Source organism: Zootoca vivipara, chromosome 1 (assembly GCF_963506605.1).
Source record: "Zootoca vivipara chromosome 1, rZooViv1.1, whole genome shotgun sequence".
Taxonomy (NCBI): Eukaryota; Metazoa; Chordata; class Lepidosauria; order Squamata; family Lacertidae; genus Zootoca; species Zootoca vivipara.
In genome coordinates this window covers 8,942,110-8,967,669 of record NC_083276.1, presented here as the reverse complement: position 1 = coordinate 8,967,669, position 25,560 = coordinate 8,942,110, and the positions used below count along the sequence as shown (strand labels likewise).

General features: G+C 44.7%; 1 non-coding gene across 1 annotated transcript; it reads left to right on the top strand.

The window, feature by feature from the left end:
* The first annotated feature begins 15,396 nt into the window (after positions 1-15,396).
* Positions 15,397-15,465, top strand: TRNAE-UUC (transfer RNA glutamic acid (anticodon UUC)). The gene has a single exon. It is a non-coding gene; the product is annotated as a tRNA-Glu (tRNA).
* The last annotated feature ends 10,095 nt before the right edge of the window (positions 15,466-25,560 follow it).

Here is a 25,560-nt window from a genome sequence, read left to right as displayed (position 1 = left end):
CTCTTAGGCTTTCACATAAAATCATAGAATTGTAGGGCTGGAAGGGACCCCACGGGCCATCTAGTCCAACCCCATGCAATGCAAGACAAATGCTCAGCCGCTACGCTAATGTTGAAATGAGGAGAACTGAGGCTGAGACTGGACAAATGAGCAATGCAGAGCAACCCAAACTAACAACCCAGTACGTTTCCGAGCACAGTTCAAAGTGTTGGTGCTGACCTTGAAAGCCCTAAACGGCCTCGGTGCAGTATACCTGAAGGAGCAGCTCCACCCCCATCGTTTAGCCCGGATACTGAGCTCCAGCGCCGAGGGCCTTCTGGCGGTTCCCTCACTGCGAGAAGCAAAGCTACAGGGAACCAGGCAGAGGGCCTTCTCGGTAGTGGCACCCACCCTGTGGAACGCCCTCCCATCGGAGGTGTTATGTACTGAGCTGAATCATAGAACAATAGGATCCAGAATCAGCAGTCTGATTGGTCCGCAGGAGCCACCCAATCCAACTCCAGGTGGAGGTGAATCCGCAACCTGATTGGCCTGCAGGAGCAGCCAATCAGGCGGCTGGCAGAAGTGAATCCGCAACCTGATTGGCCTGCAGGTGTAGCCCTGAAGTAGCCAATCACGCAAAGCCCATTGTGTAAATAATGTATATAAGCAGATGGTTTTGGGAAAAGGGCATTCTTCTTCTCTTCTTCTCCTTGATGACTACGAGCTGAATAAAGAGCATGAAATTCACTCTCGACTCCGAGTATATTTCAGGAGGTCAAGGAGATAAACAACTGTTTAGCGAAGTTTTTAATCTGTGATATTTTAATGTATTTTGCTATTTGTTGGAAGCCGCCCAGAGTGGTTGGGGAAACCCAGCCAGATGGGCGGGGTATAAACAAACAACAACAACAACAACAACAACAACAACAACAACAACAACAACAACAACAACAACAAGAGTTGCCCATCTCTACCACCAGCCTGAAGTGGGTCCTATTTGGCATCTCATATATTTACCCCCTCTTTCTACCACATGCATTAACCAAGCCTGTATTATCTTGAAATCCCCCCCCCTTTTGGGGGGGGCACGCATGCTTGTTACAGAGCCTGGCAAAGCAGCCAGGAGGAGAGATGGATGAATCATGACACACGAAGTCAGAGGGAAAAATTCTGAAAAGGAAAAATATAATTAAGGGATAAATCGAAACACGAAAACACCTGTGATCCAGTGGCCAGAAATGATTATTTTAGAAGAGGAAAATGATCCTCATCAGCTTAATTTTAATTTCATTCCATCACTCTGGGGGAAGATGAACATCTCAGTCATTTATGGAACATAAAAACGAGCTCCTTCTCTTTGCTTTGTTAGCAGTAATGAGTGTTTCGTGGCAGTAAATTTTCATTAGGCGTGCGGCGGACAACATAACTGTCTCGGTGTATTCTGTGAGCTCTCACGCACACCTGCAGCGTTTGCCAAGGCTTGAAGGTAAACCTAGTGACCAGCACAGTGGGAAACAGGTTGTTGTTGTTTTTTAGCAAAGGTAGAAAGGTGAGTGGAGAGATAAGTTTGTTCAGGGCCAGTTCCAGGCTTGAGAAGATTTGCGGCAGGAAAAATGAACATGAGGACATCAGAAGAGCCTGGTTGCTGGATCAGACCAAAGACCCACCTAGTCATAGAATAAAAGAATTGTAGAGTTGGAAGGGATCCCTGGGGGTCATCTAGTCCAACCCCCTGTAATGCAGGAAACTCAGCTAAAGCATCCATGAGAGATGGCCATCGAACCTCTGCTTAGAAACTTCCAAGGAGAGTCCACCACCTCTCATGGAGGCGTTTAATGTTTAATATATTATTTTATTTCATTTTTCTCTTGGAAGCCGCCCAGAGTGGCTGGGGAAACCCTGCCAGATGGCGGGGTATAAATAAATTATTATTATTATTATTATTATTATTATTATTGGAATCTGTTCCACTGTTGAACAGCCCTTACCGTCAGAAAGTTTTTTCGGATGCTCCTTTCTTGCAACTTGAAGCCATTGGTTCGAGTCCTACCCTCCAGAGCAGGAGAAAACAAGCATGATGCCTCCTCCATGTGACAGCCCTTAAGATATTTGAAGATGGCTACAGAGCCTAGGGCTTGCTGATCAGAAGGTCGGCGGTTCGAATAGATACCGCTCCGGCGTTTCCGTACGCTGCTCTGGTTTGCCAGAAGCGGCTTAGTCATGCTGGCCACATGACCCGGAAGCTGTATGCCGGCTCCCTCGGCCAGTAAAGCGAGATGAGCGCCACAACCCCAGAGTCGTCCACGACTGGACCTAATGGTCAGGGGCCCCTTTACCTTTACCATATCACCTCCCAGTCTCCTCTATTTCAGGCTAAACATACCCAGCTCCTTCAACCATTCCTCATAAGACTTGGTTTCCAGACCATTTATCATATTGGTTGCCCTCCTCTGCACACCTTCCAGTTTGTCAACATCCTTCTTAAATTGTGGTGCCCAGAATTGGGCACAGTATTCCAAGTGTGGTCTGACCAAGGCAGAATAGAGTGGGACAATTACTTCCCTTTATGCTCTAACCCAGGCATCCCCAAACTGCGGCCCTCCAGATGTTTTGGCCTGCAACTCCCATGAACCCTAGCTAACAGGACCAGTAGTCGGGGAAGATGGGAACTGTAGTCCAAAACATCAGGAGGACCGAAGTTTGGGGGTGCCTGCACCAACTGAGCTATCCTCTTCTCACCATGGCCAAGCAGGACTCTCCTCCCTTGAGATTCCCAGCAACAGCCGACTGCCACTGATAGTGGAGACAGAAGAAAGCCATCACGAAATATTTGCTGGGTAAAATATTGCCTTTTCTCAGGTTTGTGGGATTTGGGGTGTAAATCAGGGGTCCCCAGACTTACCGCACACGGGCGGGGGGAAATCGCCGAAAATCGCTTGTGCGCATGCGTATGGGCCTCCCCCGACCCGGAGGTGCATCGGAAATGACCTCTTCTGGGTCGGGAGAGGCCCATACGCATGCGCACAAAGGATTTTCGGCGATTTTTTGCTGATTTTTAAGATCGTCGCCGCGCCGCGCGCCGTAAGAGTGGGGGCGGCAGCGGGCGGCAGGGGTCGTCGCGGGCCGGATTGGGAGGCCGATTGGGCCGCATCCGGCCCGGGGGCCGTAGTTTGGGGGCCCTGGTGTAAATTGACAAACCCACAATTCTTCTCGGTAAACCCATCTGTTCTGTGCTGATCTGACACCTAATCTATCTCCTTAATACCTTGGTAAGTTTTCGAAATATTATCTAAGGCTGGTTTTCACATCACAAAATGCTCCATAGAGAAGGAACACGGCACCAAAGGGGCAGGATTGTCTTCCTGCCACACAAAATTGTTATATTTCGGTCTCTTTCATTCCTGGGGGGTTGGGGAAGCAATCGTTGTTCCAGGTGTGTATTTACTGCGCAGATTGCTACATCTATGTCAAATCAAATGATAACAGAATGGAAAGAAGCCGTTATTAAACAAATCAGCATATTCTGGGTGTCATCAGTTTTCATGACACACAGCTCTCTAAAAGCACTCTTTAAAACATCGACCCTGTTATTTCCAACACAGCGGTGCATATTTTGTATGGTTGGATGGAAATGGGATCAAGGAAGGTGAGCTATTCTTACTCTCTTCTGGTGGCAAAAGATCCCTGCTTTCAGTGATTCTCTTGGGGTTGTTAAAGTAAACGGGGATCGCCTCTGTAGACCACCCCTCGTTCAAGGGACTCAGGATTCCACAGGAACTCCAACCAGGTAAACGAAAAGCATGGAGACTTGTAAGCCTGATCTTTATTTTGTTGCAACAAAAATTTACTTCTAAAATAGCAGAAGAAGCAGCCCTGGGCAAAGGTTGCAATGCCTTTTAAAAGCTCCATTTTCCCCAAAGATCCACCCCCAAAAGCATAATGCAAACATCATAACATGTCACAGAAAGAGGTGGAAATTTGAGTCCTTAACGGGTCGCTTTGTCAATCAAGATACCCATGAATGGCAAGTCTCTGCTTGTCTTTCACCTTTCGGGCAATCGTTCATATTTCCCATTCATGTTCAATCACAGTCATGTATAACTGTTGCCTTATCTAGTTACGGGTAGGTAGCCGTGTTGGTCTGAGTCAAATCAAAAAAAAAAATTAAAAAATTCCTTCAGTAGCACCTTACAGACCAACTAAGTTTTTATTTTGGTATGAGCTTTCGTGTGCATGCACACTTCATCAGATACACCTTTCTTGGTGAGGTTGATGGACTTCCATTTCATGCGGCTCAATGTGGTGCCTTCCATAGTTCTAGTTACAGGTAGGTAGCCGTGTTGGTCTGAGTCGAAACAAAATAAAAAAATTCCTTCAGTAGCACCTTAAAGACCAACTAAGTTTGTCATTGGTATGAGCTTTCGTGTGCATGCACACTTCTTCAGATACACTGAAACAGAAGCAGTCAGACCCTTATGTATATTCAGAGGGTGGGGGGTGATGGGAATGGGTGATGGGCTGATAGGAGTGGTAAACCTGTTGATGACTGTTAATGACTGTTAATGACTGCAATTGGTCTAGCCGGGGGGGGGGGAGCAAGGGCTGAGGTGCTAAGGAAAGCTTGATCATGTATCAAGATAAGAATCCTATGTCTTCGTTCATTCCAGGTGGCTCCATGGTTTTAAGCTTGCTAATGAGTTGCAATTCAGCAACTTCTCTTTCCATTCTGTTTCAGCAACTTCTCTTTCCAGTCTGTTTTGTTACAGAAAACTTTCCCTTTTTGGCATGCTTTCGAACTGCTAGGTTGGCAGAGCTGGGAGCGAGCAACGGGAGCTCACCCCATCGTGGGGATTCGAACCGCCGACCTTCTGATCGGCAAGCCCAAGAGGCTCAGTGGTTTAGACCATAGCGCCACACGCATCCCTTCTGCTATCAATGGAGGTGATGCTTAATAATAATAATAATATTTTTGTCAAAGAATTTAACAACTATCTGACGTTTAGAAGACATCTGAAGGCAGTCCTGTTTAGAGAAGTTTTTAATGATTGATATTTTAATGTATTTTTAACCATTTGTTGGAAGCCTCCCAGAGTGGCTGGGGAAACCCTGCCAGATGAGCGGGGTATAAATAATATATTATTATTATTATTATTTTATTATTATTATTATTATTATTATTATTATTAGGAAGGAGACCACCCAGCTTCATGAAGTTGGCACCCAAGCAACAACTGATGGCTGGAGAGAACCTGAACGTTGCAGGGTGCTCAAAGCCCCGGAAAGCTCTTCCACAGAGAGTACAGCCAGGATAAGGCCATTAGCCAGACTAAGTTTATTAAATTTAAATTACTTGCTGAAAAGTACTGATGAAAATTTAAATTTGTTGCAATTAATTATTTCTAACACTCCTAGGCTTCTCTTCCTCTTTTTGTTAACACGCTCTGTGGAAGCAGCAGTCTTTAATGATCCCTGAGACTATCTGATGCGATTCTAAAAACGAAGTGGCAAATTTACAATACTAATATCTTTTCTATCTCTCGCCATTAAAGATGCATGTGAGTTGAGGCAGCCCTGAAAAAACTCCCAGCCTCTGTAACGGTCAGAAGGCCAGGTATTATTTGCGGAGAATTTCCACCCTAGCAGGTATTCTCAACCTTTGCCACAGTGTTTTTGCCTAAGCGGTCATCAAAACAACTTGAATTCCCCCCAAGCACTCGGCCAATTTGCAATTATATGCTTGCATATTTGTGTATACACGTATTTCCACTTTTGCTTCATTTGTTTTCTCTAATAGGCTGCAGCCCATATAAAAGTAATAAGTACATGGATAGGAGTGAACAGGTAGATTTTCTAAAAGCTTTTGACAATGGCTCTCCCCAAAGGCTCCTGGTTAGGCATTTTTTTTGGGGGGGGGGGAGTTAGAATTCAATTCAGTTTGCTTTTGCAGTCAAAACTACATCATATGCACTTTCTGAAACAACATGAGAACTGAAAAGCAGTGATGTGGTACTCCAAACAAACAATATCTAAGATCCAGGGGTCCAATGCCAGTTTACGTATAAGCTAAACAAGCTATAGCTTAGGGCCCCACTCTTTTGGGGGCCTCCAAAAAATTTAAAGGAAAAAACAAACTGGATGTACATTTCCAAAATTTAAGATAAAAAACAAATAAAATAAAACCTACATACAGCAACAGTGTTCTGTAGGCTCCTATTTGTTATGTGCAAGTGGCTTTAGAGACCTACAGTGGTACCTCGACTTACGAATTTAATCCGTTCCGAACGGACCTTCGTAAGTCGAAAAATTCGTAAGTCGAAGCCAATGGGGAAATTTTTTTAAAAAAATGAAAAAATCCTATCTAAAAATTCGTAAGTTGAAAAAATCCTATCTAAACCGCATCCAAAATGGCAGACAGAACTCTGTTCGTAACTCGGAACATTCGTAGGTCGAGTCATTCGTAAGTCGAGGGAGCCAGCGTACAGCTTCCAGGTCATGAGGCCAGCATGACAAAGCCGCTTCTGGTGAACCAGAGCAGCACACAGAAACGCCATTTACCTATTTATCTACTTGCACTTTTACGTGCTTTTGAACTGCTAGGTTGGCAGGAGCAGGGACCGAGCAACAGGAGTTCACCCCGTCGCAGAGATTCAAACCATAGAATCATAGAATCGTAGAGTTGGAAGAGACCACAAGGGCCATCCAGTCCAAACCCCTGCCGAGCAGGAAACACCATCAAAGCATTCTTGACATATGCCTGTCAAGCCTCTGCTTAAAGACCTCCAAAGGAGGAGACTCCACCACACTCCTTGGTAGCAAATTCCACTGCTGAACAGCTCTTACTGTCCTTCTGATCGGCAAGCCTTAGGCTCTGTGGTTTAACCCACAGCACCACCCATGACCCAAGGGAAGAAATACTACCACTCTATTCTGTGTTGGTCAGACCACACCTGGAGCACTGTGTCCACTTCTGGACTCCACGGTTTAAGGATATTGACAAGCTGGAACGTGTGCAGAGGAGGGCAACCAAGATGATCAGGGGTCTGGAAACCAAGCCTTATGAGGAACAGTTAAAGGAACTGGGCATGTTTGGCTTGGAAAAGAGGAGACTGAAAGGAGATAGGATAGGCGCCTTCAAATATCTCAAGGGCTGCCCCAAGGAGGATGGAGTAATCTTGTTTTCTTCTGCTCTGGAGGGTAGGACTCGAACCAATGGCTTCGTTACAAGAAAGGAAATTCCAACTAAACATCAGGTAAAACTTCGACAGTAAGAGCTGTTGGTCTGTAGAACCGACACCCATGAGAGGTGGTGGACTCTCCTTCCTTGGAGGTTTTTAAGCAGAGGTTGGATGGCCATCTGTCGCGGATGCTTTAGTTCAGATTCCTGTATTGCAGGGGGCTGGACTAGATGACCCCAGGGTCCCAACTCTACAATTCCACAATATTTACAAAAATGCATTTATTGGAAGGATATGTGCCAAAAATGAATTATTATTATTATTATTATTATTATTATTATTATTATTATTTATTTATTTGTACCCTGCCCTCCCCGGCCGGAGCCGGGCTCAGGGCAGCTAACATCATAAAACTAACACAGTATACAAAGAATAAAGGTAAAGGTAAAGGGACCCCTGACCATTAGGTCCAGTCGTGACCGACTCTGGGGTTGCGCGCTCATCTCGCATTATTGGCCGAGGGAGCAGGCGTATAGCTTCCAGGTCATGTGGCCAGCATGACAAAGCTGCTTCTGGAGAACCAGAGCAGCACATGGAAACGCCGTTTACCTTCCCGCTGTAGCGGTTCCTATTTATCTACTTGCATTTTGACGTGCTTTCGAACTGCTAGGTTGGCAGGAGCTGGGACCAAGCAACGAGAGCTCACCCCGTCACAGGGATTCGAACCGCCGACCTTCTGATCAGCAAGCCCTAGGCTCAGTGGTTTAACCACAGCGCCACCTGGGTCCCATATACAAAGAATATAAGAACATAAAAACAGGCAATCAATTAATTGATATGATAGTGACAATAACATACACAAACACGTTATAGTATGGAATATTTTCCTCTGGGAAAGTTGGGAATGGAGTAGCTTGGAATTGTTAGCAGCGCGTCTTTGGAGAGGGAAAGTCTCAGGAGGTGAGATCTCCTTTTTCAAAAGATTCTGTTCAATAAGAAAAATAAAGACCAAAAATTAAAATAAAAACAAAGTTGTTCACATACCCTGAGTAATATCAGCATCATCAAACTGTGCTCACCGACAAACTTAGCGTGGCATTTGTTTTCCATTCTCTCTTAAATAAAATCTTTTAAATTGTTAATCATGGTCTGTCTCTCAAGGAATTCATATTTTAAGGGTCTAAGCACACAGACCAAAGCACAACATTCCTGCTGAGAGCAGGAGAGGAATTTGTGGGTAAATGGAGAAGGAAATAAAACCCCATCGGACATTATATGTTGTGCACCTTCAGAAAATAATGATTGAATCACTTGCAGGATGTTTGAAAACAGCTGAAAAGGAACCTGAAAGGAATGTTGTTGTTTTATTGCTTTGTTTTATTTAATGACTCATTTTAAAAGAAATGTCTAGACCAGCCTTCATCCAATTGATTCCAGGGTGGTGTACAATAATAAAAACACAATATTTTCATACATTTTTTATTTTAAAAACCGCAATATTGTTTAAAAGCAATAAAACTTAGAGGAAACACAGATGCACAAGTATTAAGCAGAACAGAGGCACTCTAAAATGTCTGGGCAAATAAAAATGTCTTAACCTGGTGCCAAAAGGATTGTTTCATTATTTCCAATAGAGCCTCTCTGGAGAGGATATTCCAAAGTTGGGGGGGCACTGTGAAAAAGGCCCTACCTCTTCTCTGCCATAGCCTTGTACCTTCAGACCTATCACTTAAGAAGCCAATGGAAGTACTGTCCTGAATGACACGGTCAATGGGCCAATTGTCAGTCAACAACTTATACGGCAACTTTGTGAAGAAAATAACTGGATCAGGCCAAAGGTACTGCAGATATTAATATTGTGCAGCTTGAAGTGACTGGATGCATTTAAAAAGACTGTTCCTTTTGAAATGAAGCATTGTCCAGAGTCCTGTAAATATTCTTCAAAGTTTTACTTGCGGAACTCCTCAGAAACAGAACAAAATATATAACATGATAAATCTAAAACAGCCATACAATATCTTGTGCAGTCCAGCACAGGCTCAGCATCTTAGAAATAAAAGGTAACTCCAAAAATAAATTTTAAAAACCAGTGTCTCTCTCTCTCTCCCCCCCCCCTATTCCAGCCAGCCTACGCAGCTCTTGGTGAGCCATTTAGATACTTTTGTTCTCTGTGGCATCCAGAAAAAGACTAGCAGCCACCAACCTTTCAAAATGGCAAATTTGCAACTCAATGCCTTTGACGCCTGATCTAAGGTTAAAACAGTGACATGTTAGCTAGCAGAAAATAACCATTAGTTAATTATCAACCCAGTAAAAGCTCAGAAGAAAACTACTGTGGAGAAACCCCAATATTAACAATACACATTTAGCCATTTTCCATTTCTGTGTCAATTAAACCAATTATACTTAACAAAAGGCCCACCGATAGTTCTCACAGTGGCCAACCAAGTGCCTATGGGGTGGCTGCAAGCAGGACCCGAGCGCCTTCTTTCTTTGGCAATCACTCGTAGCTGAGTAAGATTGTCTTCCATAAACACGGTTTTAACAATGGGTCCGTAAGTGTCTGTGGAGGCCAATTCTGGATCCACATGTCCTTCCACAGTGGCGACATAGATTTCTGGGCGGGAGTTGATCATGGTGAGGGTTTGCCAAGCGTGCCTTCCTCTTAGTGTGTTTCTCCCTTTCGTCCTGAGTTCTTCAAAGCCCATGACACCTTTGGCAAAGGCTGTTCTCCAATTGGAGCACCCGCAGGCCAGCGTTTCCCAGTTGTCAGTGTTTTAAGATTTGCCTTGAGAGAGTCTCTATTCCGAACTTAAAGATATGCCTTGAGAGAGTCTCTATTCCGAACTTAAAAATGGAAAGCGTAATGCTGGTGGTCAACACAAGAGGTTTAAAGACTCTCTCAAGGCAAATTTGCTTTGGAAGACGATAATCAGGCATCTGAACAACATGGCCAGTCCAATGAAGTTGATGTTGAAGAATCATTGCTTCGACATTGCAAGCAGGACCCGAGTGTAACAGCACTCTCCCCACTTGCGTTACACAGTGTACTAGTGTTTGGTAGAATACTGCTTCAGGCAGTAGAGGCAGACCATAGCAATCATGGATAGTAGCCTTACCCTCCATGAATTTGTCTAATACTCTTTGAAAGATTTGTGGGCGATTGGGTGCCTTTTTTGGACTATTTGAAGAAATAGTATGATGAACTTGCAAGCAGGATTTGAGCTATGAGCAACAGAAGTAATTAGATTATAGCATTGTGGTTATGATTGGATAGCGAGAAGATCGGGAGCAGCAGAAGAGGAGAAACAGCAACTCCATGGGGAAAGGTGGGATCAACAAAAATAAGAGAGAAAAAACAAAATTGTGTTGTGACTGTATAAGTCAAATAAAATGTAATTGAAAGGGGGGGAAATGCTCTTTTAAAGCCACCCTATTTGGTGGCCATCACAACATCTTGTAATATTCCTCTGTCATGCCCTCTCCTTCCTCACTGTTTTTCTAAACTGAAAAGCCCCAGTTGTAACCACATTGGGGAGTTTTTCCAACCCCTTGGTCATTTTAGCAGACCTTTTCTGAACTTCTTTCCAGCCTTGTAAGTTCCCTGTAAGGGATGTGGCCAAAACAGTAAACTATACTTCTTCTCAAAGGCAGCTCAGGTTTGGTGCCATATAATCTTCCTTCCTTGCCAACCACAAGCAAACAGAGTGGTATGTGATTTATCTGCTCAATTACTGTGCTGTGAGGAGAGCAGAGGGGACAGTTCAGTCCTAAGTACTGCAGATTGCATTTTGCTGGCCAAGAAGCCTTCCTCAACCAATTTTGTCCAAGTTCTACTTAGGCATTTTATTCATCAAGTCAAATGCACCAGGGAGACCAGAGGAGAGGTGTGCAATCTATCTTCCTACACAAGCTTTGTGTTCCCTCCCGTTCTTTTTCTAGACCGGCCTGTTCTAGGTGTGCTACCCACAGATATCATCAGTGTGATGAATCACCAAAATGCTTTGTTTGCCCTATTCTCTATGTGAATCACCAGAAAGGTTTGCTGGTGGACAGTTGAGGGAATTAGATCGCACAAATTCTCACTAAGGGGTAAGCCTGTGGACTAGGTTCAGTGAAGTCTCCAGGTGCTTTGGGGGGGGGAGTCTCCTCTCGGCATGGTCCCACATCCTTCAGGGAACAACCCACACCACTGCCCAGAGGGAGTGAGCGGAGGCTGCCCTCCTTATCCTGGATTCTGCCACTTGGAGAGGGCAGGAGGGAAGGAGAATGAGGTCCAACAGAAAGGAAGAGCAGTGGCAGCAAGGAGTTAGAAGTGGGGGGCCCTACAGGCACGTGGCCCTTGGCTGATACCCAGAAACGCTGTCCTATAGTTGAATGGTTCTCCTATAGTTGAATGGTCTAGCGTAGACTTTTCTGCCAGTGTAGCTTCCTGGGAAGAAGTATTGATTGCTAAACCTGGTTGGTTGGCATCCATCTGTCCTGAGAGACAAAGGGGGAGTGTGCCTTTGGAGGTGAGGTCAAACAGTTAGAAGGTGCAGTGCCTGCTGTGGCTGTAGAGACCAGTATAGGAGAGACATGTTGTGTTGCAGCTGGGGCAGATGAAGGTGTCCAGTTGTGCTGCTGCAGATGCACCACGGCATTTCTTCTCTCTGTGCTCCTCCCAACGGTCATTCCTCCTCTGGTCACTGCCGTGGATCATGGGTAGGCAAACTAAGGCCCGGGTGTTTTGAGACTACAATTTCCATCATTCCTGACCACTGGTCCTGTTAGCTAGGGATGATGGGAGTTGAAGTCCCAAAACATGTGGAGGGCCGAGTTTGGGGATGCCTGTCCTAACAACTCTCAGCACCCTTAAGAAACAACATCTCCAAGAATTCTTTGGGGGCAGCCATGACTGTTTAAAGTGTTCCTCACTCTTGTCTTATGCAGTGGGGGCAGAGACCACGGATTCAGACACATCATGGCGCTGAAGCGATAGGCCACAGAATCTGTGGCTGGATTTGGACACATTAAAAAAGCATCTGCTCTAGAATATTTCCTGGTATTGATGTCAGGCTGACTGGGCGGTAATTGTTTGGGTCCTCCCTTTCCCCCTTTTTGAAAATAGGGACAACATTTGCCCTCCTCCAGTCTGCTGGGACTTCACCTGTTCTCCAGGAATTCTCAAAGATTATTGCCAGTGGTTCTGAAACCACCTCTGCCAGTTCTTTTAATACTCTTGGATGTAGTTCATCTGGCCCTGGAGACTTGAATACATCTAAATTAGCCAAGTATTCTTGTACTACCTCCTTACTTATTCTGGGCTGTGTTTCCCCTGCTGAATCATCTGCTCCATATTCTTCAGGTTGGGCATTGTTTTCTTTTTTGGAGAAGACTGAGGCAAAGAAGTTATTGAGGAGTTCTGCCCTTTCTCTGTCCCGTGTTCGCATTTCACCATCTTCTCCTCTAAGTGACCCCACTGTTTCCTTGTTCTTCCTTTTGCTACGGACATACCCATAAAAGCCCTTTTTGTTGCTTTTAACCTCTCTAGCAAGCCTGAGTTCATTCTGTGCTTTAGCTTTTCTGACTTTGTCTCTACACGTTGCTGGCTATTTGTTTGAATTCCTCTCTTTGTGACCCCATGGACCAGAGCATGCCAGGCACACCTGTCTTCCACTGCCTCCCGCAGCTTGGTCAAACTCATGTTGGTGGTTTCGAGAACACTGTCCAACCATCTCGTACTCTGTCGTAACCCTTCTCCTTGTGCCCTCCAACTTTCCCATCTTTTCCAGGGAGTCTTCTCTTCTCACGAAGTGGCCAAAGTATTGGAGCCTCAGCTTCAGGATAGATGCAATGATAGAATTGCCCGAATGTAGCTGAGTCCTGTGTCAGCTTTTAGGGTGTCTTTCTCCCCTTAGAAGCAAACACAAGGGAGCTTTCCCAACCCAATATTGCCACAGAAAGGAAGACCTGAAGGTCTAGCCTTTCGTCTGATGGAACGACTCATGAGCAAACTTGTCAGCAGCTAATTCTGCAGCACCCAGCTTGTTAACTGTGATGATGTTTGAGAGTGCCAGTGGCATCTACACAAATTGATTTTTATTTTTATTTAATATGAAGGAAGCTGGCCTTGTAACACGCATTTGCAACTGTGGCTCACATCCTTTCCCATTTTGAAAAGTGGCAGAGCTGAGGAAACCATTTATTTATTTATTTATTTATTTATTTATTTTAAAATATTAAAATACTTTATTTCAGGTTCTTAAAATTTACATAATACAAAAGATCTACAGAAAACATGAAAAGAAACTGTTTTTTCCTTTTTGTGTGTGTGTGTGTGTGTGCGTGTGTCTCCCTGATTTTCTGGTTTCTGTATCATCTTTTGTGTTTTTTTTTCTCTTCCTTTTTTTTCTTTTTTTCCGCATTATGCCTGATGGGTAATGTGCGAATCAGTTAGCTTTTTGAGTTAGTATATATATGCATGTAGGTACATATATATATATATACACGTTATTTCTGATTATTATGTTTGGTTATTATGATTTTTGTATGTTTGGTTTGGCCTATGTTCGTATTTGAGCTCTGGTTCATGTATATTGTTTATAGATTATTTGGTTTTTTCTTTGGGTTTTTCAGTTTCTTTTCATGTTTTCTGAGGAAACCATTTATTTACTTGATGTTATTCAGGAGTGTTTGTTTACAGCCTGGGCACCTGAGTTGGCACACTGCGAGTTCATTAGAGCTTGGGATGAGAGTCTGCTTAGGAAGTTACATTCCTGCCAGATGCTCTCACCCTCCTGACTTCTTACATATCAGGGTTCTCCTCCTCCCCGCCTTCTTCTTCTTCTTCTTCTTCTTCTTCTTCTTCTTCTTCTTCTTCTTCTTCTTCTTCTTCTTCTTCTTCTTCTTCTTGTTCTTCTTCTTCTTGCCAGCTTGAGAAATCAGCAAAATTCTCCTCTAGTCAATTACAAGTGGGAGACGATGCAGAAATGCCACCTCGAATCCTCGTGTATGTTGATCAAAACCAATTGAATTCCAGTGGGGGGAAAGGTTTCTCCTCCTCATCAGAATTCAGTTAGCAATCTGAAAATTAAACTTGTGCCAAAGGATGGATTGGCCCTGAGGGGACGGCTCGGTGAGTCTGCCAGCCTCCAGCAAACCCTCAAAGCTAATGGCTTGAAACTGTCACCGGAACAGCATCAGGGGCCAATATTAGTTTCTCTCTTCCTTGGACTTGGAGGGTCTATTAAATGACCCCTGAGTGCAGCACATCAGAACACTACCTCTGAGTGCCTGGCGAGACATAATGGCTCAAATTCAGAGAAAGTGAAATTGAAATCCACGACTGTTTTGCTCTTTGGGAAAGATGATAGGCAAGAGACCTGGCATAGGGTGGGAATTGCCCCCAACAAATCTCTCTGGATTGCAGGGAGCATGTACCCGGGGGCAGGTCTCTTATGAGCTGACTTTAAGATGGCCAGCTGCTCATTGTGGGATGGAATACTGGGGCAGACAAGTCACAACAGTTCCTAGAGTGTCCACTAAGAGGAACTCACCTGGAGGAACACCTGACTAAGTTCAGTTTCCTGTTCCTCCAGACGTGCAGATGAGATGGATAAGCTGGCAGATAAAAGCCCCTAGCCAGCAGCCATTCTCTCTCTTAGCCATCTCTTCTTCAATGGGAACACATCTCCAGAGAATCTCCAGTTAGGATGGTTCTCCCTCTCGGCCTGCTGCCAAGAGAGAGACCAGATGGAGCCTTACTCTACTAAGTAGACTCCAGATGTACATATTTGTAACTTTTCTACGTAAACCTGCCTTTCTGAGATTATGCTGTTAACTCAGGATGAACCTGTAAGTAAACTCTATCTTATTTTATGAACACTATGTTGTGTATTTCTTTTAAGAGGGTTAAAGGGGATTTGCCAAGAAGTATAATATTGTTATATAGGTTTTAACAAACCTGAACGCACACTTTTGCTGCGCTCAAAATGGGAATGTCACTCTGCTGATATTGGAAGCTTGCTAACACAAGCTTGGATAGGATCTATCTAATAATATATCCTAATCCATATCCCTAACATTCCCACAAAGGGTTATGGGCCCAGCACGCTTCCACTGCGCACAAAAGGGGAATGTCACGCTGCTGATATTGGAAGCTTGCTAACACAAGCTTGGATAGGATCTATCTAATAATATATCCTAATCCACATCCCTAACATTCCCACACTCATCACCAAACATGAGAATTAATAGAGCTATGGCTCAGTGGTAGAGCATCTGCTTTTCATGCAGAAGGTCCTTGGTTCAATCCCCAGCATCTCCAGGTAGGACTAAGAATGTCCCTGGAAAGCCTCTGCCAGTCAGTGTAGAAGTTCCACTGAAAAGCATTGGGTGTTCAGTAGGGCGGTTCATTAAAAAAAAGTGTTGTTGTTGTTTTAAAAAAATGCCAGCTCCAAAGGTCTTATCTAACTACACTAGGAATTATATAGCTATATCTGAAATTTCATGCATACCAGTTAATATCTTGACCCTCCTCCACAAAAATAGCTGCTTACTTGGACACACACACCAAGTGGTCTCAAAAATACCTTCTAAAGAGTCAGGACATAGACATAGTTTTAAAATACCATTTTAAGGTTTTGGTTTTCTAGATCATTCATTTCATTGACTTGTTAAGTGGGATTATAAAGGGTTTTCTTTTTAAAAGGAGAGAGAAAGGAACGCAGCCTTCAAGTGTAGATGCTGACGTTTTAATTTAATCAGTTTTAATTGTTATTCCTTTTAAATGCCAGCTGGATGCATTATCCAGAGCTGGAGAACCTTGTTAAAATGACTTCATGAGCACTTGCCTTCAACAAGAAGTCAATGCTGGTTTGCTGGCTGGGCTTCTCCTATAGATTTCCTGGAATCGAGAAGCACAAAGAAGAGAGAGAGAGAGAGAGAGAGAGAGAGAGAGAGAGAGAGAGAGAGAGAGAGAACATCTCATGCCTTTTTATTTATTTGCTTCCTTGACGACCCGTTTCAAAGCAATAGCCATGACAAGGTTGGCTCGGTGGAAATAATCTAAAATAAGAGCCGGAGCAATGCTGACAAATCTAAAAACATGCTGTGTCGGCACTGAAATAATGGCCTCTGGGTAGAGTTTGCAAGTGTCTCTCTGCTGTGGTTTTGCCATTCAGCATGCAGTTCAATCTAACTGCCCATAGCGCTATTAAACTATGGAACTCACTGCCACCGGAGGCAGTATTAGCCACCAACTTAGATGGCTTTGAAAGAAAATCAGTTGAATTCATGGAGGAGGTAAAGGTAGAAAAAACGGCCCCAGCCGAAAAAACGGATTTTTTTGTTTTCCCCCGGTTTTATTCTGGCGCGGCAGCCATTTTGGAACTGGACAGAGCATGCTCAGAAGTGACTTTTGATGCTGCTTTGCCCAGTTCCAAAATGGCTGCAGCGCGACTTCTGGTGCGGCGGCCATTTTGGAACAGGGCAGAGCAGCATCAAAAGTCGCTTCTGAGCATGCTCCGCCCAGTTCCAAAATGGCGGCAGCGCTACATCCGGTCTGCTACTTCCGGTCCAGTCCCTTATTTCTCAGGCCGGAACTTGGCAGGTATGCAACTACGCCAAAGCTCAGGAAAACCTATGGCGGATTCTTGGGAGCTTCCAAGTACAGTGGTGCCTTGGTTCTCAAACTTAATCCGTTCCGGAAGTGAGTTCCAAAACTAAAGCGTTCCAAAACCAAGGCACGCTTTCCCATAGAAAGAAATGTAAAATGGATTAATCTGTTCCAGACTTTTAAAAACAGGAATTTAACATGAATTTTACTATCTAACGAGACCATTGATCCATAAAATGAAAGCAATAAACAATGCTCTGTAGTCACACACACAATCATCTATCGGTAGCTGAACTGGGTTCCACGCAGTCACACAAAAAAAGAAAAAAGAGCCGCAAAAACATAAAATAAATAGCAAAAACAGACAGACCTCAGCATAACACGCAAAATGGAAGTGTGGCGCTCAAATCAGTAGCATAACACTCAAAACAGAGCACATTTGACTTCTGAAAAAAGTTCGCAAACTGGAACACTTCCTTCTGGGTTTGCAGTGTTTGGGTTCCAGGTTGTTTGAGTACCAAGCGGTTTGAGAACCAAGGTACCACTTTAAGAGGAAATGGATCACTAAAACACACACACACACACACACACACGTGTGTGAGATGACATTGATTTGCATAAAATCTGCCTATTCTAATTTCTACTATGTAGCAATCATTGCTATATCCCTATATAACCCACCCTGACACCCCTCTGTAGTGTTCTCAGTTCAACCCCTCTTGTCAGAAGGAACATTGCGATAGTTTATTTTGGAAAACCTATGAATTTTCATTGCCCCAAAAAGAGGGGGGAAAGAGGCATGCACAGTGAGATCCAAGTCCCATAGATCCCTCAAGTCCCATTGCTATTCTTTTGAAAGTGTTTAAAATTAGCCGGCTGATCAAAATTATTCAACAAGCAGGAGTAAGATCAAACGAGGCCTGTCAATCAGCATGAGGGGAGGCTTGTGGCTGATTGGAAAAAATTCCTTTATGGTCCTGAAGAGGGGGGGGGGAAACCCTCTAGATGCAGATGTTTTCTAGAACAAAGGAGTGGAACTTCAGACCTGACCCCACTCTGTCTGGCCCTCCAATTTGCCCCAGGTCACGACCCTCACCAGCCCTGCTTCGCACCCTCATCGACTGATTTTGCTTGACTGGAATATGTCCCTCCGCAGTTTAAGAAGGATATTGGCAAGCTGGAAGGTGCACAGAGGAGGGCAACCAAGACGATCAAGGGTCTGGAAACCAAGCCTTATGAGGAACGGTTGAAGGAGCTGGGTATGCTTAGCCTGGAAAAGAGACCGAGAGGAGATATTATATCCATCTTCAAGCATCTTAAGGGCTGTCATATGGAAGAGGAAGCAAGCTTGTTTTCTCCTGCTCTGGAGGGTAGGACTCAAACCATTGGCCTCGAGTTACAAGAAAGGAGATTCTGACTAAACATTAGTGTAAGGGGAAGAGAATATAGGGATCCTCTTCCCCTCATCAGAAGCAGCTCCTCCCCAAGCAGCGATAACAGCGAGGACGCTCAGGAGTCCAGTCAGGAAGTGGAGAGAGAGGGACAGGGCTCTGGCAGCATGGGAGAGCCCCTACGACACAGGAGGGAGGAAGAGGGGGGGAAAGGGGGGAGAAGGAAAACATGGAGCGTAGACCCTTTCCTCTGGTTCTGGAATTACGCAGGAAAAGGAGGGGAAAGAGATTTGCTGTCCCAAGACTCTTATGCTGGAGGAGGTCCAGGGGCGGTCCAGTGCCGGATTCTGCGTCGGACTGAGTAGACATGTTGTACATACCCAGCTCACTATAAATAGCATGCACTAAATAAAAACTGCTGAAAGACAAGCATGTGGAGCGTCATTACTCTAGAGTAGCCGCAACAACCCCCTGACAATTAGGAAGAACTTTCTGACAGTAAGAGCTGTTTGACCGAGGTTGTTGATGCTCCTTCCTTGGAGGTTTTTAAACAGAGGTTGGGTGGCCATCTATCAGGAAGTCTTTATCTGTGGTTCCTGAATTGCACAGGGTTGGATTAGATGACCCCTGGGGGTCCCTTCCAACTCTACAGTTCTATGATTCTAAGTCAGCTTCCTATGCTATGTGTTAAAAGCAGGCTCTTTAATTGAGCCCAATAGTCCCGGACTGCAGAATCCGGGACCGGCAGCCGTGTGACACCGGAAGTTGCGTCGACATAACTTCCGGTGTTGTTTTGCCCTTCTATGTGCACCAAAAATGGCCGCCACCGGCTTCGAAAGTCGCTTCTATGCATGTCAGGAAGTGCGTCAACGCAACTTCCGGTGTCGCTCTGCCCATCTATGGGCACCAAAAATGGCCACTGCCGACACCGGAAGTCGCATCTATGCACTTCCGGACATGCGTAGATGCAACTTTTGAAGCGGGCGGTGGCCATTTTTGGTGCCCATAGAAGGGCAAATCAGAAAAGAAAAAATGGCCGCCGGCAGGAGAAAATAACAGAGAAAAACGGGAGACGAAGTGATACGGGGGACCACCAGGAAAGGGTAAGTAAAAACGGGGGTTTCCCGGGGAAAACGGGGTACTTGGCAGCTATGTATTAGCCGCGTGTTGCTTGTGGTTATTTAGAATTTTGGGGGCCAAGGCTGATGGCAGTTTAAAGGGGAACTTGCTGCACGTGGCAGCCCAATCTGATTCTTCAACAGAAAATTTACCAGTCTGTGTTTGTTTCAAAACACAGGCATCCATGCAAAAAGCAAGCTCAGCAAGGCCTGGAGCGATCTGCCACAGTGACATCAGCTGTGTCCAGCTAACACTACCTCGGGCTTCTTGGACCTCTGGCCCCTGCTCCTTTTTTAAAATTTTGCTTTAGAAAATGTCTGGAGCGTTTTCCAAACCGTGCGTGCAAAACCCTGCAGTTTTCAGAGCTAATCCACCCAATGCAAAGTTGCGGACATCTGTTTTGGGTGCTGAACCTGCTGGGGGCATCTTGTGGCTCGTTGGCCCAAAGTCAAGCCAGCACCGAGCATCACTTCCAGCAAGCCAGTGTGCCAGTTTGAGAGAGGAAGCAAGTATGAAAGAGAACTCGGCATCCTCTTTCACAGGAATCGTAGATTGGTTTCTAGTTACTAGGGTTACAACCCAGATATTTGGCTGGCATAGTTTCTGGGACGCAGGTGGCGCTGTGGTCTAAACCACTGAGCTTGGGCTTGCCGATCAGTTCGAATCCCCACGACAGGGTGAGCTCCCATTATTTGGTCCCTGCTCCTCCCAACCTAGCAGTTCAAAAGCACGTCAAAGCGCAAGTAGATAAATAGGTACCGCTCCAGCGGGAAGGTAAACGGCGTTTCCTAGTATCTGGGATTGTGTCTTTTGCTGTCAGGATGGACCAGCAATCTCAGGCGCTGTGTTCAGAGTGCAGTCTCCCCTGGTAGCGTGGGTTTGAATCCTACTTCTGACAGTAAATTTTTACCTGGACCACTGGATAGCTCAGTTGGTTAGAGTGTGGTGCTGATAACACCAAGGTTGCAGGTTCGATCCCCAAATGGGACCACTGCATATTCCTGCATTGCAAGGGGTTGGACTAGATAATCCTCGAGACCCCTTCAAGCTCTACAATTTTATGCCTGTACAAACTAAATAGTTGCTGGACTGCTTGGCAGAATGAAGCTCTTCCTTGACTTTTTGCAAACACATTTGTTGTAACTGTTGTTTCAAAGTGCATCATTTAATATTTGGCCTTGATTATTAGAGCTTAAATGTATGAACCTACCAGTTAACCTATCAATCTCTCTGTACTTCATATAGTTTCATTTTTGGAAGTAACGAAAGGTCACTTTATGGTTCCTTATTAAACGTGTCTTGTTAACACAAACCCCTCCCCAAAAGCAGGCGTTTTGTATTTAAAAACCTGACTTGCGGGTGCCCTTCCTTTCCCTCTAACCGAATTTCACAAAATGAACTCAAAATGTCACTTTACGGAGACAATTACTTGCTGTTCTAAGGAAGGATTATTGATCTATCGCTGTCACGGAATATATGTGCGGGTTTTTTGGTTATACTTTATTTTGATGGAGTCTGATGAATTGGACTTAAAATGTCAACCTGCAACAACAACAAAAAGCATGATAAAATATAGCAAAGTAAGGAATGTCCCCACATCAAGTTGCTGACGCCAATGGGAATGTAGGACTTGCTTAGGATGAGTGAAAAGAAATCAATGAAACAAGCAAGACATTGGCAACTCCGTCTTCCCAATGTTTCAATCACAAAACTTTCCACAAAGCGTCTGTTGGATGTCTTCCAGTGATGTGCAGGGAAGGGTATGGGCAGATGCTGTGGGGGAAAGAGACACCATTGCTTTCCACAGTCCCCATTCTGCCAATCCATCACTGAGACCAGCAGGAATAGCAGAGAAGCCCGATGGAAACAGAAATGGGAGGGGGGAATTGCAGAGCTTTGTTTATTTGACTCATGTCCAGAATGGAAATCAAACCAACTAATAACAGTCAAGTGTTCCCTGCTGTTGTTTTCAGCCTACAAAGGATCCATAATTGATTGCATTCCCTCGTCCATTTCCATTGTGTTATCCTTTGCATTGAAACAAACAGAGTTGAATTCAATACAATGGCATCATAATTTACCTAATTACATAAATTGCATAAGGTACGTAAGCTACGTAATCTTGCCACAGTGGACAGAGAGGTGAATAATGTAATTTTTGGTGGAAGTCGAACTGCAGTGGAACGGAAACGTTGGTGCGTGTGACAAATGGAGGACGGAATGGAAAAGGGTGCTTTCTTACATTCCCAGAGACCTGTGTCTCTGGCAGAGCACTACTTTATTCTGCCTAATGTGAGGCACCATGAATCAAACCAACCACCCGAGTCTGCATAGTTCTGCCCTGGGTTCTCATTTCTTAGAATGCGATGATGTTGCCAGCCAGCTCTTTCTATCGGTGTATGTAAAATATAGATATTAATGTGGCAGGAAAGATGTATGACACTATGACAGGCTGCAGTTTAAAAGTCCACAAAACACACTCATGCGCTGTGTCTCTGCAAGCCATAGATATATTGCAAAACAAATGAAAATGACTATTTTCAGACCAGACAGGGGTGGGTGAAATGAAGGAAATCTTGTTTGGGGGAAATGTGAGTTTACCATTCGAAGGAAGAAACAACAAGGCAGTAAATTCTCTACCTTGCTAAAGCCACACACACACACAAAATAAATATTGTCGGAACAGTTCCACAGCTTGCTAGCCAAGGCTTTCCCCTAAAGGAGTACAAGAAAGTAACGTCAGCCAGACACAGTAAATCTGAAGAATGCAACACAGTGTGAACTGAGGGGGAATAATGAAACAGAAACTGATCCCAGGCGATATGGTAAGCAGGCAGTTAGTGACTGCAGGGCAGGGATTTGGTTTGTTCTGGGTTGTTAATGTGCACCTTACCTAACTCACAGAACTGAAGCACAGCTATCGGTTGAAATTCACACGTCTTTGAATATCTCTGTTCAGTTCTGCAACCCAAGAACAAAGAATCATCGAATCATAGAGTTGGAAGAGACCACAAGGGCCATCCAGTCCAACCCCCTGCCAAGCAGGAAACACCATCAAAGCATTCTTGACATATGCCTGTCAAGCCTCTGCTTAAAGACCTCCAAAGAAGGAGACTCCACCACACTCCTTGGCAGCAAATTCCACTGTCGAACAGCTCTTACTGTCAGGAAGTTCTTCCTAATGTTTAGGTGGAATCTTCTTTCTTGTAGTTTGAATCCATTGCTCCGTGTCCGCTTCTCTGGAGCAGCAGAAAACAATCTTTCTCCCTCCTCCATATGACATCCTTTCATATATTTGAACATGGCTATCATATCACCCCTTAACCTTCTCTTCTCCAGGCTAAACATACCCAGCTCCCTAAGCCGTTCCTCATAAGGCATCGTTTCCAGGCTTTTGACCATTTTGGTTGCCCTCTTCTGGACACGTTCCAGCTTGTCAGTATCCTTCTTGAACTGTGGTGCCCAGAACTGGACACAGTACTCCAGGTGAGGTCTGACCAGAGCAGAATACAGTGGTACTATTACTTCCCTAGATCTAGATGCTATACTCCTATTGATGCAGCCCAGAATTGCATTGGCTTTTTTAGCTGCTGCATCACACTGCTGACTCATGTCAAGTTTGTGGTCTACCAAGACTCCTAGGTCCTTTTCACATGTACTGCTCTCAAGCCAAGTGTCACCCATCCTGTATTTGTGCTTTTCAAAAAAAATTTGCCCAACATGTCCATGGACATTTGATTGTGCGGAGAAACCAAGATCCCTTTGCCCCCCCCCTAAAATATTTGAGGAGGCCATCCTCCCCCCCCCCAGTTGATGGGCATTGCCATTCAAATAGTGTTTGTGTGCCGCATCTCATGATCGATTATGTGGAATGGGGCTTCCCTGGCCCTCTCCCCAGTATTTTATTGGCATCTGTGGGACAAGCACACAGAGTGTAATGAGATTGTGTGTTTGGGGGGGGCTCGGTTAATTTCATTGTATACAGGTTGTACATTGACAATAAAGGTATCATCATCCCTGGGAGAAACACTGCATAAATATCCATATATTACTGAAAGTCATATTCAGATACACGGGATATTGGGAGAAACTGCCTGCACAGATATTTATGTTTGGCAAAACGGCATGCAAAACTATGTATATTAGGATAAATCCATACTGCAATGGAGGTAGATTTTCATGAGGAGCGACACTGATCCTTGCAAACTGATGTGAAGATTTGGAGATCCACACCAAACATGGGGGAAATGAGAAATTAAAGGCAGATCCACAACATTTAAAAGCACAAAACACCGCCCAAAGAATCATGGAATCATCCACACACAGCACGCTTAAGAAACCACAGTTCCCAGGATTCTTGGAGGGGGTCATGTGATTTAAATGTATGGTGCTGTGCTAATTGCCCAGGTAAGCATGCTTAAGATTGCAGCCCTGTTTTAAATTCTAGTCTGTGTTTCCATTCTTATGTGTATGTGAAATGTATTTTTCACTCAAGCAGCCCAAGGGATCTAGCCATAGGTGTGAGTAGGTTACTTGGGGGTGGGCTGATGCCCCCCTCACTCCCTGCCCCCCCAAGTGTCGCCCGTGTTTTCCAATCAGAGTAATTCTGAAGACCCTGTTGACGGGCTGTTCTAACTCTTGAGTGCATCAGATCATGGCAAAGCAGCTTCAGCTCACTGTGATGTCATTTGTTTGGGAGTGTGGATGCTAAATTTGCATTCCATTAAATTCATTCATGGGTTCAAAGCTCTTGCAGTGCTGCTGCTTCAGACAGTGGCTGTCCTAAAGGCTACTGGAGGAAAAATACTGAATTTGCCTTTACAAGCTTGCTTTTATGTCCACCCCCCACCCCGCCATTCCTATTTCAAACTATTGTACCAGGTTTCTGCTTACAGAGAGAGAATCGGGAAGAGGCAAGCAACAAGGGGGAGCCTGCTTATGTAACCTGACATGTTTATCTTGGACTTTTTACCCCTCCTGGCAATTCCCTTTGGAATTCACGTTAATGGCCTGGGTTTGTTTCTGCTGAAATCACCGGCAGCAAATCCATGCCCAAAAGGAACAGCGCCAAACTATTTAAACTCAAGAGACAGCCTTGCTTTTGCTTAATAGTTTCATCAAAGCCAATTAAGCAATTTCTCTTGAAGTCCTCCCCTTCCCAACTCTACCGGCCTTGAACCATAGTTGCAGCTTTGCTTTCTTCTTATTCGGAGAATCACAAGTGAGCGCGGAGACTTAACGAAACAGCCTTTTTCTTCTCTTCTGCATTGGTCCTTAAATGCTGCTTCATAGATGCGTGCAAATGGCTTCAGTCCAGGATTGTCTTAGGGACTAGCCTCCCATGTGCTAAGTTGTGAGATAGCTCAGGTAGAGAACTGTAGGAGTCCTGCTTAAGAGAGAGAAAAAGTTGATGCAATTTAAGGCGGCAATAACAGAAGGAGACTCTTGAGAGTCCCATGGAGGAGGCAGTGGAAGACAGGAGTGCCTGGCATGCTCTGGTCCATGGGGTCACAAAGAGTCGAACACAACTAAACAACTAAACAACAACAACAAGTGTCCAGATCAAGGGAAGTACAGTGGTACCTCGGGTTAAGAACGTAATTCGTTCTGGAGGTCCGTTCTTAACCTGAAACTGTTCTTAACCTGAGGTACCACTTTAGCTAATGGGGTTTACCGCTGCCGCGCAATTTCTATTCTCATCCTGAAGCAAAGTTCTTAACCCGAGGTACTATTTCTGGGCTAGCAGAGTCTGTAACCTGAAACGTCTGTAACCTGAAACGCCTGTAACCTGAGGTACCACTGTAATGTTGTTGTTTAGTCATTTAGTCGTGTCTGACTCTTCGTGACCCCATGGACCATAGCACGCCAGGCACTCCTGTCTTCCACTGCCTCCCGCAGTTTGGTCAAACTCATGTTCGTAGCTTCAAGAACACCTCGTCTTCTGTCGTCCCCTTCTCCTAGTGCTCTCAATCTTTCCCAACATCAGGGTCTTTTCCAGGGAGTCTTCTCCCTGTATTCTGCCTTGGTCAAACCACACTTGGAGCACTGTGTCCAGTTCTGGGCACCACAATTTAAGAAGGATATTGACAAGCTGGTAGGTGTGCAAAGGACGGTGACCAAGATGATAAAGGGTCTGGAAACCAAGCCATATGAGGAACGGTTGAAGGAGCTGGGTATGTTCTGCCATCCAGGCTATCACAGAGCGACTAACTGGACTTAGAAGTGGAGCCAAACCTGGTCTTTCCATATGTAAGGGGAGAAGATAAGAATTCTCTCCCACCAGTTACTCAGAATT